This window comes from Xyrauchen texanus, chromosome 32 (genome assembly GCF_025860055.1).
Source record: "Xyrauchen texanus isolate HMW12.3.18 chromosome 32, RBS_HiC_50CHRs, whole genome shotgun sequence".
Taxonomy (NCBI): Eukaryota; Metazoa; Chordata; class Actinopteri; order Cypriniformes; family Catostomidae; genus Xyrauchen; species Xyrauchen texanus.
In genome coordinates this window covers 29,698,055-29,709,230 of record NC_068307.1, presented here as the reverse complement: position 1 = coordinate 29,709,230, position 11,176 = coordinate 29,698,055, and the positions used below count along the sequence as shown (strand labels likewise).

Sequence of the window (11,176 nt, the reverse complement as noted above, 5' to 3'; positions counted from 1 at the left end):
ATTTTAATAATTAAAGTTGAATTTAATTTAATCAACAAAATTATGTCTAATCAATAAATTCTTAAACATTTTAACAAGTGAAAATATAGTTTTTCAACATGTCATAGCATTCTTCCGCCCCGTCTGCCAGCAGGTCATCCCGTCTACCTGGATGAGGGAGGAGACAAGGGGAGGGAAACAGAAAAAAGTGTGGCACCTACACGCCGTAACGGCGATCATGCCAAATTAAAAAATATTTTTAAGAGAGGGAAAGGCCAACGGAAGAGAGGAAAAAAAAACCACTTAATCGGCGGTTCTCTGATACGCTGTAGCTTGGTCCTCGGCCACTCCTCCACTCCTCTAATGGATGACAGCCGCGCCTCCCTGGGAAGATCAGAGGCAGTCCTCCGGCCCCTGGTGGACGGAACGCCCCGCCGCGTTTTTGGTGGACATTAGGGGTCTCTCCCGCCACTGGCAGCGGTAACCACTCCAGGCGGTTGGTTGGGAGCCCCTCCTCCCCTCACGGTCGGCAGCTGTTCCTCCGCTTCCAGGCGGCCGATCTCCTCCGTCCTCCGGCGGATGGCCGCGGCTGCTCCTTTGGGGTGGATATTAGTGGCAAAAACTCCACTACGGCGCATCCCTCCACCTTCCCGGATTTCGGCATCAGTATAAAGGGATTAATGGAAAGGAGGAGGCAAGAACCGGCTTGACAATATAAATTATATTTGAATATAAAACTGAACCAATAAGACACACACACAGGTGTCGGACAGCTGCCCGTAACTCTCTCTCTCTCTCTCCCACTGCAGTCTCAGTCGGCCTTTATCTCTCTCTGAGACTTGATTAGTGTGATTAGAGGCCGGTGTGCAGAATCATGACCCGCGCTCCGTCCTGTCACAGTCATACTGCGTGCTGGTACCGGATTGAGTCGGTGCTACTGTTCTGCAGACACAATGGTACCGTTACATCTGTTTTATTTTAGTATCGACTTGGTACCGAAGTACCGGTACTTTTGACAACACTAATATCAGGATAAAGTTACAGTAAAGTTTCTAAAAAAATCTATAAATATATGTTTATTTAGTAACCATATTATAAAGACAATTTTTGAATAATCCAGTCAAAACTTTATATATTCTACTTCCTCTTATACCATTTTCAGTTTATTTAGAACTTGACAAAGAGTAAAAAAACAACAAAAAAAAAAACCCTACCATAGTGCTAAATGTCTCATAATGCCACATGTCAGTCTGATGTTGTTGACCAGTATTATTTAGAGGTGGGAAAATATCGATATGTGAAAGTTTCATGATATTCCGGCATCCTCGTGACACTGCATCGATATTTGCACAATATCGAGATTATTATTGCCCTTTTTACACATTAATATTATGGTGTTGGGAAAATGTTGGAAATTCAACAAGATGCAGTTATCATGCTTTACACATAATCACCCTCCATTACTAATATTTATTACGATTTTACAGTAGTAACATTAACTGGTTACTAAAGATTAATAAATGCACTATTTTAAGAAATACTAGCTGCATTGACCTAACCTCAGAAATAGGGAGCAATCATGGTCTTATATGCTTATGGCTTTGCATTGTACATAGATATTAGGAAATAAACTGTTTTGGGAAGCACTGCCAGATCAGCTCCTGTCCGGAAAAGCCTGTGAAGCACTTCTCAAGAGCTCTGATGCTCACGGCAAACTCCCCTGAACATATATATAGATAAATATAACCTTTGATAGTGAATGCGAAGAGCCCCAGAATCACTCTGAACGATCATGCGATGGCACATGTTCCTGGTCATGACGGGCTCTTACGCAGTGTTAATGACACACATGACGCACACTTACACTATGAGTGATACAATGATGTAGGTGTCGCTGCATGAGAAACAGAGACTTGTGGGTTTAATCAAAGAGCATTAAAATAAAGTGTGAAAGTGAAGATAGGATAGGAGATAAATATTTTACTATTGCATAATATAAAATAATATATCATAAAAACATACACGGATGAACCAAACCATGGCTCATATGCTGTTGGGCCTCTGTGTGCCACTAAAACAGCGCCGACCCACCGAGGCATGGACTCTATAAGACCCCTGAAGGTGTCCTGTGGTATCTGGCACCAAGACATTAGCAGCAGATCCTTCAAGTCCTGTAAGTTGTGAGGTGGAGCTGCTGTGGATCAGACTTGTTGTTCCAGCACATTCCAGAGATGCTCAATCGGATTGAGATCTGGGGAATTTGGAGGCCAGGGCAACACCTCGAACTCTTCATCATGTTCCTCAAACCATTCCTGAACAATGTGTGCAGTGTAACAGGGCGCATTATCCTGCTGAAAGAGGCCACTGCCATCAGGGAACACCATTGCCATGAAGGGGTGTACCTGGTCTGCAACTATGTTTAGGTTGGTGGCACGTGTCAAATTGACGTCCACATGAATGGCCGGACTCAGTGTTTCCCAGCAGAACATTGCCCAAAGAATCACACTCCTTGCACCGGCTTGTCATCTTCCCACAATGCATCCTGGTGCCATCACTTCCTCAGGTAACCGGTGCACACGTTCATGACTGTCCAAGTGATGTAAAAGAAAATGGGGCTCATCAGACCAGGCGACCTTCTTCCACTGCTCCAAGGTCACGTTCCCATTGGGGGCTCTGACCCAGTCGTCTGGCCATAAATATTTGGCCCTTGTCGCTCAGGTCTTTCCTTCTGCGTTCAACACGTCGACTACGAGAACTGATTGTTCGCTCACCATCTAATCTACACAGACCTTGTGAGGAGAGGACCAGCATTATTTACCTGTGAGTGGTCATAATGTTTTGGCTCATCTGTATATATTTTAAATATATTTTTAATGAGTTCCTAAAAAACTATTTTACATATAAAATTTAGCAAAACTAAAGTTAACCAAAAAGAGAGACATATTTTAAGTATTTAGAAATAATTTAATATTTAAAATATAATTTTTCATGTCTTTCATATAGTTTTAAAACCTTAAAAGTAAATCATATATCCCTATATTATTATTTGATTTATATATTTGAAGTTAAATATATAAAAAAGACTTAAGAAATATGACAATTTACATGACAATTAATCGTGAAAGCCCTAAAAGAGACAATTACTCATCATAATCGTGATCATTTGTTTGGCAACTTATTATAACCATAATCGCAAATATTTTTTGACAGTTAATCTTCAGCCAAATTTCATAATCCATAAAGGTTGGGAAACACTGGACTAGAAATGCCCACAATACTAAAAGACATAAATGTATTATTTACAGTTAATGGGGTAAATAAACTGGGTCAACATAATGCTGGGGTACTTCATCTCGCTCATGTTTAACACTGTGAATACTTCACCTTGGATTAGTCATTATTTCTTTCAGGTTATAAGATTTCACTGTACATCTGTAAACCTAAAGTTTCCTAAACACAGCATGTGAAAGTTTGTACGACTGCACAAAGCTCCTGAATACTGAACAAGAGAAGCATTGCATCATTTCATATTGTATATTTTTGGCATTAGCACCAGCGCTCTGGAGCAGAGCATCATAACGCAGCGTTTAAAGAGATGTTTAATGTCCATGTGTGTGTACAGCTCAGCGATTCCCTCACATGAGGTAATAAATCTCAAGCTCATCTCCAGCGCTTTTAAACCAGCCGCTGAATACTGAACAATGTTCATTTGTCCTCAAACACCTCAGAGAGAGAGAGATATTAATTAAACAGAAGAATAGAGAGAGACAGTCCGCTTCCTGAAGGACACCTGTCCTCCAGCAGAGACAAAACACTCATCACTCACACCGACAAACTCCCATGAGATCTACCTCACTCATCCTCATAAATGAAGCATGTTTGGACAAAATAAGACAAATTCAGAGCAGCTGTGAGTTCCTTCCTGCTGAGAGAGACGAATGGGGTGAATCTCAAGAACACGTGAGGGTCATATTTCACTCGGAAATCAAAGAGAATTGGACACTAGAATTTGACGTTATTTTGATGACAATTCAGCACATCTCTCAGCGTAAACATCACATCTAACCAGACAGATCGTGTGTTCATCAGAGAAACCAAACAGCTACAAACACACACACTATCTGCTGCGATCGCTGATGCAGCCGCCGAATATTCTTCTGGGGGAAGAGAGAGACAACAAGGAGAACAAACGACCCGTTAGTTAAAAAGAGGAAGCAGAGAAACTGCAATCTGTTGCAAAACTCTTACTGTAAATGCACATTTCTGTAGGTGATGCAAGTGTCGCATGTTGAAAGCTGCAAGAACAGCCTTCATCTTTACACTGATCAAAACAGATCACAGTGTTTTACACCTTTATTTAAGAGTAACCTTGGGGAGACACGTCTACAGTCGCTTGCAACATCACATTACACTCTTTCACTGAGCAGAAAGTTCACCAGCAACAGCGCAAACACCATCTGTCAAGCGAGAGGCCGTGTTTCAGTTGTCTCAGCACTTCCACAGAAAGCCTTAAAGACAAAAACTCTCCTGTTCACAACTTCAATCATGCACGTGTTTACACAGGTCCAACATCAGCAGCTTTCCCCTCATCAGCATCAGTCAGCGCACAGTGAAGATGGAGACATGATCACATTACACCCCTCAAACACAGCGTTGCAGACTCTAATTGCACCACTATCACAATTAGCTGGAATTCGATTGGGACATTTCCGGTTAATAATGTAAAACCGGCTCTTAAAAGGGTCCAAATGGCTCAACAAGGCCAATTTCACAGTACCACAATAATCTGTCAAAGACGATGGTACAAGGTTTTACCATAGTGTTCTTTTAGAGCCATATAAATACCATAATTGATGCATATAATAATCATTCAGTACTATAGTATACCAAATTACCATGGTAACACATCTGACCCTGTATCTATACCATAGTGTTCTTGAGATGACTTGGAGTACCATATAAATACCATAATACTGTATATGAATACAATAATCACACAGTGCACTGCTACATTCATTAAATAAATATATGCATATATGCTAATATTCCCAAAAATGCAACTGATGCACCTGATGCTCAAAAATGCTGTTCCCCTTCTGTCACTCACTCGACGGTCCTCTTTCTATGGGCTGATATAAAATCCAATTGATCACGACTAGATATTAAACATTGAACAGATCTGTGTGATCATTTGGAAGTAAAAAGCCATTTAGAACCGAACATTATTATTATTATTATTATTTTACCATATTAAAAACATCACGCTTGACCTTTCTGAGTCCAGAGTCCTTGTATATAATAATCACATTATGATTTATATAGTGTTATTATCACATTTACAACATTTACACCAATCGGGTCTCAAGAAATTGTACAGAAGGATATTTATTATTGTTATTATCGATTTGAACGATCATCCACGCGCTCTCTCCGTGCCTCGAAAGCTGTCCGTTCCCGCGTGCGCGAATGTACCGTGTTGCCATGACGCCCCGGTGCCCGCGCGGGCACGCGTCAAACAAATATCAGCGATTGATGAATCAGCATCCTCCCGTTAATAGCGTTTGACAATCTCAAATCACGCTGACATCATGCGAATTCAGCGCGTTTCTTTCTGATCCACGTTTAACGGAATTAAATCCGTTTGATTAACGAATCACAACCGATCAGCAGGAAACAACCGGGGAACTGGTTTCACTTCGAATCACACAGGACATGACAATAACTAACAATAGTCAAAGTAAACTAATACCATGGTGTTCAGCTGGCATACTGGTTGGCATATCCTGAAGTGAGAAGTACCCATGTCGGTGTATTATGCTGTATAACATAATACCGTGTTATTACCGTCATGTACACGGGACTTTTCGGTACTTTTCTAGCGTCTTCCCAGACAAATGAACACTCGCTGTGCTACAAAACCTTATATGTTCCCTTACAAGGCAGCATTTATTTGTTATTTATTTTCGTGTCTACGATGCCTAAAAGGGCTGTTGATGATTCGGACCGAATCTGCTGCCTAGGTAGTGAACTCACTAGGTAGTGAACTCAGTCTGTTCAAACGATCCATATCGATCGATACTACGCTATTACTATCTGACAGCACCGCTGTACCACCTCAACACTTATTAGTAAGAAAGATTTCACTTCTTCTCAAATGAAAGAGAATAACAGCGCGCGGTACCTGGAACCGGGTCGATCCGCGTCCAGCGCTGACGGTTCTGATGAGGCGGCAGCTTCCGATTGTTCACAGATCCGGAGATCCGTGTGTGCGTGTAACTTCAGCTTTACTAGAGACACACGCTCACTATTTATAACACAACACAAATTCCGCTGATTTCGCAAATGTTTCATCTTTAGCGACGATCTGATCCGATCAGAACGGCCACCGGCGGGTGATCGATCATAGATGAGGGTGTGTGAGTGTGTATCGATGAGCCCTTTGTCTGCTCGCTGTCAACATGGCTCTGTGTGTGTGTGTGTGTGTGTGTGTGTGTGTGTGTTTGAGCGGAATGACCTGATCGTGATGATTCAGCACGGCGAGCCCTTTAAAACGCGCGTCGAGCGCGACGCGTTACAGCAGCGTCTAGTCGCCTGGTCAGTCATACATGTTTGAGCATATAAACAATGATTAAATATCATAAGATTTTATATTTAGCATTAGTGTAGAATAGTACTAAAGCAAATATATTACATAATTATATATATTTCTAATATAGTATATAGTATAATAGTACTATTATAACTTGTTTCAGTGATTAATAAAACACCATATTTATTATACATTGCATATATGATTATAAATCAATACATTAATAAAGTACGCTATTTATATTAATAAATACCGGCATAACACTGATGGGTGAAATATCGACCATTTAATTGTATAAATGAATTTACAATTGTGAAAGGACATTATAGATATATATTAAAATTAAAACTAACATTATACATGAATATTAAACAATTATTTTATTAATTTCTGTTATCACATAAATTATATATTTTTATGAATTGTATTTTTCTATTTGCTGTTTTTCTGCAGAAAGAAAAACACACACACACACACACACACACACACACACACTTACACGCACGCGCACTCACACACACGCACACACTCACACAGACAAACACACCCACACACACACGCACTCACACACTCACACAGACAAACACACACACTCACACACACACACACACACAAACAGACACGCACACACACACTCACAAACACACACATACACACACATACACACCCACACACTCACATGCACACAGACACACACACACAAACACACACACAAACACATCCACACACACACTCACACGCACACACACACAAACACACACACACACCCAAACACTCACACACACAGACACACGCACACACACACACACACAGACATATACACTCACACACAAACACACAAACACACACACAATCAAACACACTCAAACACTTACACACACACACACAGTCACAAACACACACACAAACACATACACACTCACACAGACAGACACACACACTCACACAGACAGACACACACACACTCACACAGACAGACACACACACACACACACACACACTCACACAGACAGAAACACACAAACACACTCACACAGACAGACACACACACACACACACACACACTCACACAGAGAGACACACACACTCACACACTCACACAGACAGACACACACACACACACTCACACAGACAGACACACACACACACACACACACACACACACACACACACACTCACACAGACAGAAACACACACACACACACACACACACACACACTCACACAGACAGAAACACACACACACACACACACACACACACACACACACACACTCACACAGACAGACACACACACACACACACACTCACACAGACAGACACACACACACACACACACACACACACACACACACACACTCACACAGACAGACACACACACACACACACACACACACACAGACAGAAACACACACACACACACACTCACACAGACAGACACACACACACACACACTCACACAGAGAGACACACAAACTAGGGGGGTTTGCAGGAGGTGTTGGTGTTTGTGTGAACTGAAGGTCAGAGCGGCTGTGGGGTGAGAGACTGGGCCTTTCAAATCTACAGTAAAACACATTCAGCCAGCTGTTGGTCCACTACAGGTTTGGGGATGGTGTCTTGTAGTTAGTGATGTCTTTCAGGCCTCTCCACACTGATGCAGGGTCGTTAGCTGAAGACTTGTTTTTCAGCTTCTCAGAGTAGCTCCTTTTATCCACTCTGATTTCCTTATTCAGTTTGTTCCTGGCCTGATTATACAAGACTGTATCCCCACCCCTGTAAGCCTCCTCTTTGGCCCGACGAAGCGATCTGTGTATCTGTGAGCTCGTCCAGATTGGTGTCTGCAGCTTCAAAAACACTCCAATCAGTGCAGTCAAAGCAGGCCTGTAGCTCCAGCTCTGCTTCATTGGTCCTCTCTTTACAGTCTTTACTACAGGTTTAGCAGATTTTAGTTTCTGCCTGTAGGTCGGGAGAAGATGAACCAGACAGTGATCAGAGAGTCCCAAAGCTGCCGTAGGGACAGAGTGATATGCATCCTTTATTGTTGTGTAGCAGTGATCCAGTATGTTCCTGTCTCTGGTGGGGCATGTGATGTGCTGTCTGTATTTGGGCAGTTCACGTGTGAGATTTGCTTTGTTAAAATCTCCCAGAATAATAATAACTGAGTCGGAGTATTGCTGTTCCGTGTTTGTGATCTGATCAACCAGCTGTTGCAGCACTGCGTTCACGCACGCTTGTGGCGGGATATAAACACTCACCAGAATAAACAAGGAACAGTCCCGCAGCGAGTAGAAAGGCTAACGGTTAATAAACAGCGCTTCCAAATTAGGACAGCACATCCTCTTTAACATTGTTACATCTGTACACCAACTTTCAGTGATGTAAAGCATGTTCCACGCCTCTCGCTTTCCCCGTTAACGATCCGCTCTGAACAGCTGGAAGCCGGCAGATGTAACGTGCTGTCTGGAATGGCTTCACTCAGCCAGGTTTCTGTGAAGCACAAGGCAGCAGAGTTTGAATAGTGGCTCCACACCGAGGTGGCCAGCCACACCGCCATCATGATGTATATATATATATCCAGATAAATGTGAGATATTTATATTCAGTGAGGATATGAGAGGTGTCAACCTGAAGAAGATCTGGAGTTCAGAATTGCATCAGTTGTGTGTTCAGACTCGGTGAGTCCGCAGGAGGAAACTAAATGTCATGATTCACTGTGGTTTAGAGGAGCTCTTCCTCTTCTGTCCCAACCACGACTGTACTGCAAAGATAAAATATCAGTTTAAACACACTTCTCTGTTCTGCCTTCCTCCCGGTGTTAACAGCGATAAAGCAATGAAATGTATCTACAACAAACTACATTTATAACGTCTCGTAGACACTTCCAGAGAGGAATGGGAAGTCTTTTCAGGAAAAACCTGGTCAGATGTTTTCACATGAAATCAATGTTGGTATGTTGAATCGCTTAAGACAGCAAAAGTGATTCATTTTAAAGGAATGTTCCAGGCTGAGCTCAGCATATGTTGCATACTGTCCATTATAACAGGCAATGACTTGTTAATATCACATTCAGAGGCACTTCAAATGGAAGTCTATGGGGAAAGACAGGTTTTAAAAGCAGAATGTGCAGTTCATATATAACTCATGCTTCTTGACCCCTATGCTAATTTTGCAATAATAGTGCATGATTTTCTAGCGTCGAAGCGAGCTTGAAGTACAAGTTACAATTGTTGTTTTTGTGAGCCGTGTCATTAGGGGGCAGTCAATGTGCCTCACAGGCGGCGCAGACAAAGAGAGAGAGAGAGACAGTCACACAAGACGCATTATTGACAGCTGCATGAAGCACAACAGAAACGAGGATTTCAAGACGCAATTTATACGTTTTAAGGATTAAAGGTGCTGTTAGTGATTTCAGCTGTTCTACTTCCACGAGAGTGAGCCGTTGGATTTGCCAGCCCCACTTCCCAAAACCAACATTCCAAAGATCCCAAATGAGCTTTATTGAGTAGAAACGGTTGTTAAGAACAACAGCAGCACAACAGCGCCCTCAACTGACAACTGTTATGAACAACATGCCATAAAAATGCCATTATGCCTCAATAATTATCTGCAACTACAACACTATGAGAACACACTAAATGATTGACAGACAGAAAGTGTCATTGTGTCATTACAGAGTCTAGAGCTGTCACAGAGACCGGTGAGATATCTCATGACACTTATGTCATTAATATCTTTCAGAGAGTAGGACATTTGTTTTGCACACCTTTCCATGGAATAAAATAGCTTACAGCACCTTTAACTTGACAGAGTTTCCTAAAAATGTGGCGTTATGATGCTCAGAACCAGTGAGACGCTCCGAAAGCATCCGCCTGAAGCATATATAAAGCAACACTTATAAATAGCTCAGATGGTATGCAAGAACGCGTCATGTGAGAACGGGACACATTCACCAACTCAGCTGTGGACTGTAGTACTGAATAAAACAAACTACAGAATATTTACTTCTAAAGACACTTCTGGTTTGGTCTAATCAATGCTTTACTCGTCAGCCACAATAATGCAACATATCTTTTTATAAATCTTATTTGTAATATTATATTTTTTATATTTACAATTATTTATGATGTATTATTTATATTGAATTATCTTTATTTAGGGGTCTTTCTCAGTAAATAATTATGTATGCGATTAATTAACCAGCATGTCATGTAATTCATTTGATTAAAAAATGTAATCGATTGATAGTCCAAATTTTATTATCTTATTAACCCTATAAAGCCTTGTGCATCAAATATGAAACACGTTTGACGGCTCCTGTTTCACTCTCTGTTTAAGCTGACGAGCCAAACAACCTATGGGACGTGTCACATGTTTATGGCACCATCTAGTGGTCATTTGTGAGAAATGTGGTTTCAATGTTTATATCGATCTATTTAAATGGTGGCAGACTCCATGAAATGTGACTTATGTTGGGATAAATGAAAACTTATTTGACTAATGATTATATTGTTACTGATATTTTAAAATGATTATTTTCTGAATATAAGCAACTTGTGCTTGATTAAAAGTTTGTACATTATTTTATTGAAAAAGCTCCTTTGAAATCCATT

At 41.2% G+C, this 11,176-nt stretch overlaps 1 protein-coding gene across 2 annotated transcripts in view; it reads right to left on the bottom strand.

The window, feature by feature from the left end:
• Window positions 1-6,306, bottom strand: part of LOC127626135 (transcription factor MafG-like) — a 37,641-nt gene extending 31,335 nt beyond the window's left edge. For both annotated transcript variants that reach the window (XM_052101711.1, XM_052101712.1), the window contains exon 1: window positions 6,161-6,306. The gene's annotated coding sequence lies outside the window, so the exon portion shown is untranslated. The remainder of the gene's footprint in view (window positions 1-6,160) is intronic.
• Between the last annotated feature and the right edge of the window lie 4,870 nt (window positions 6,307-11,176).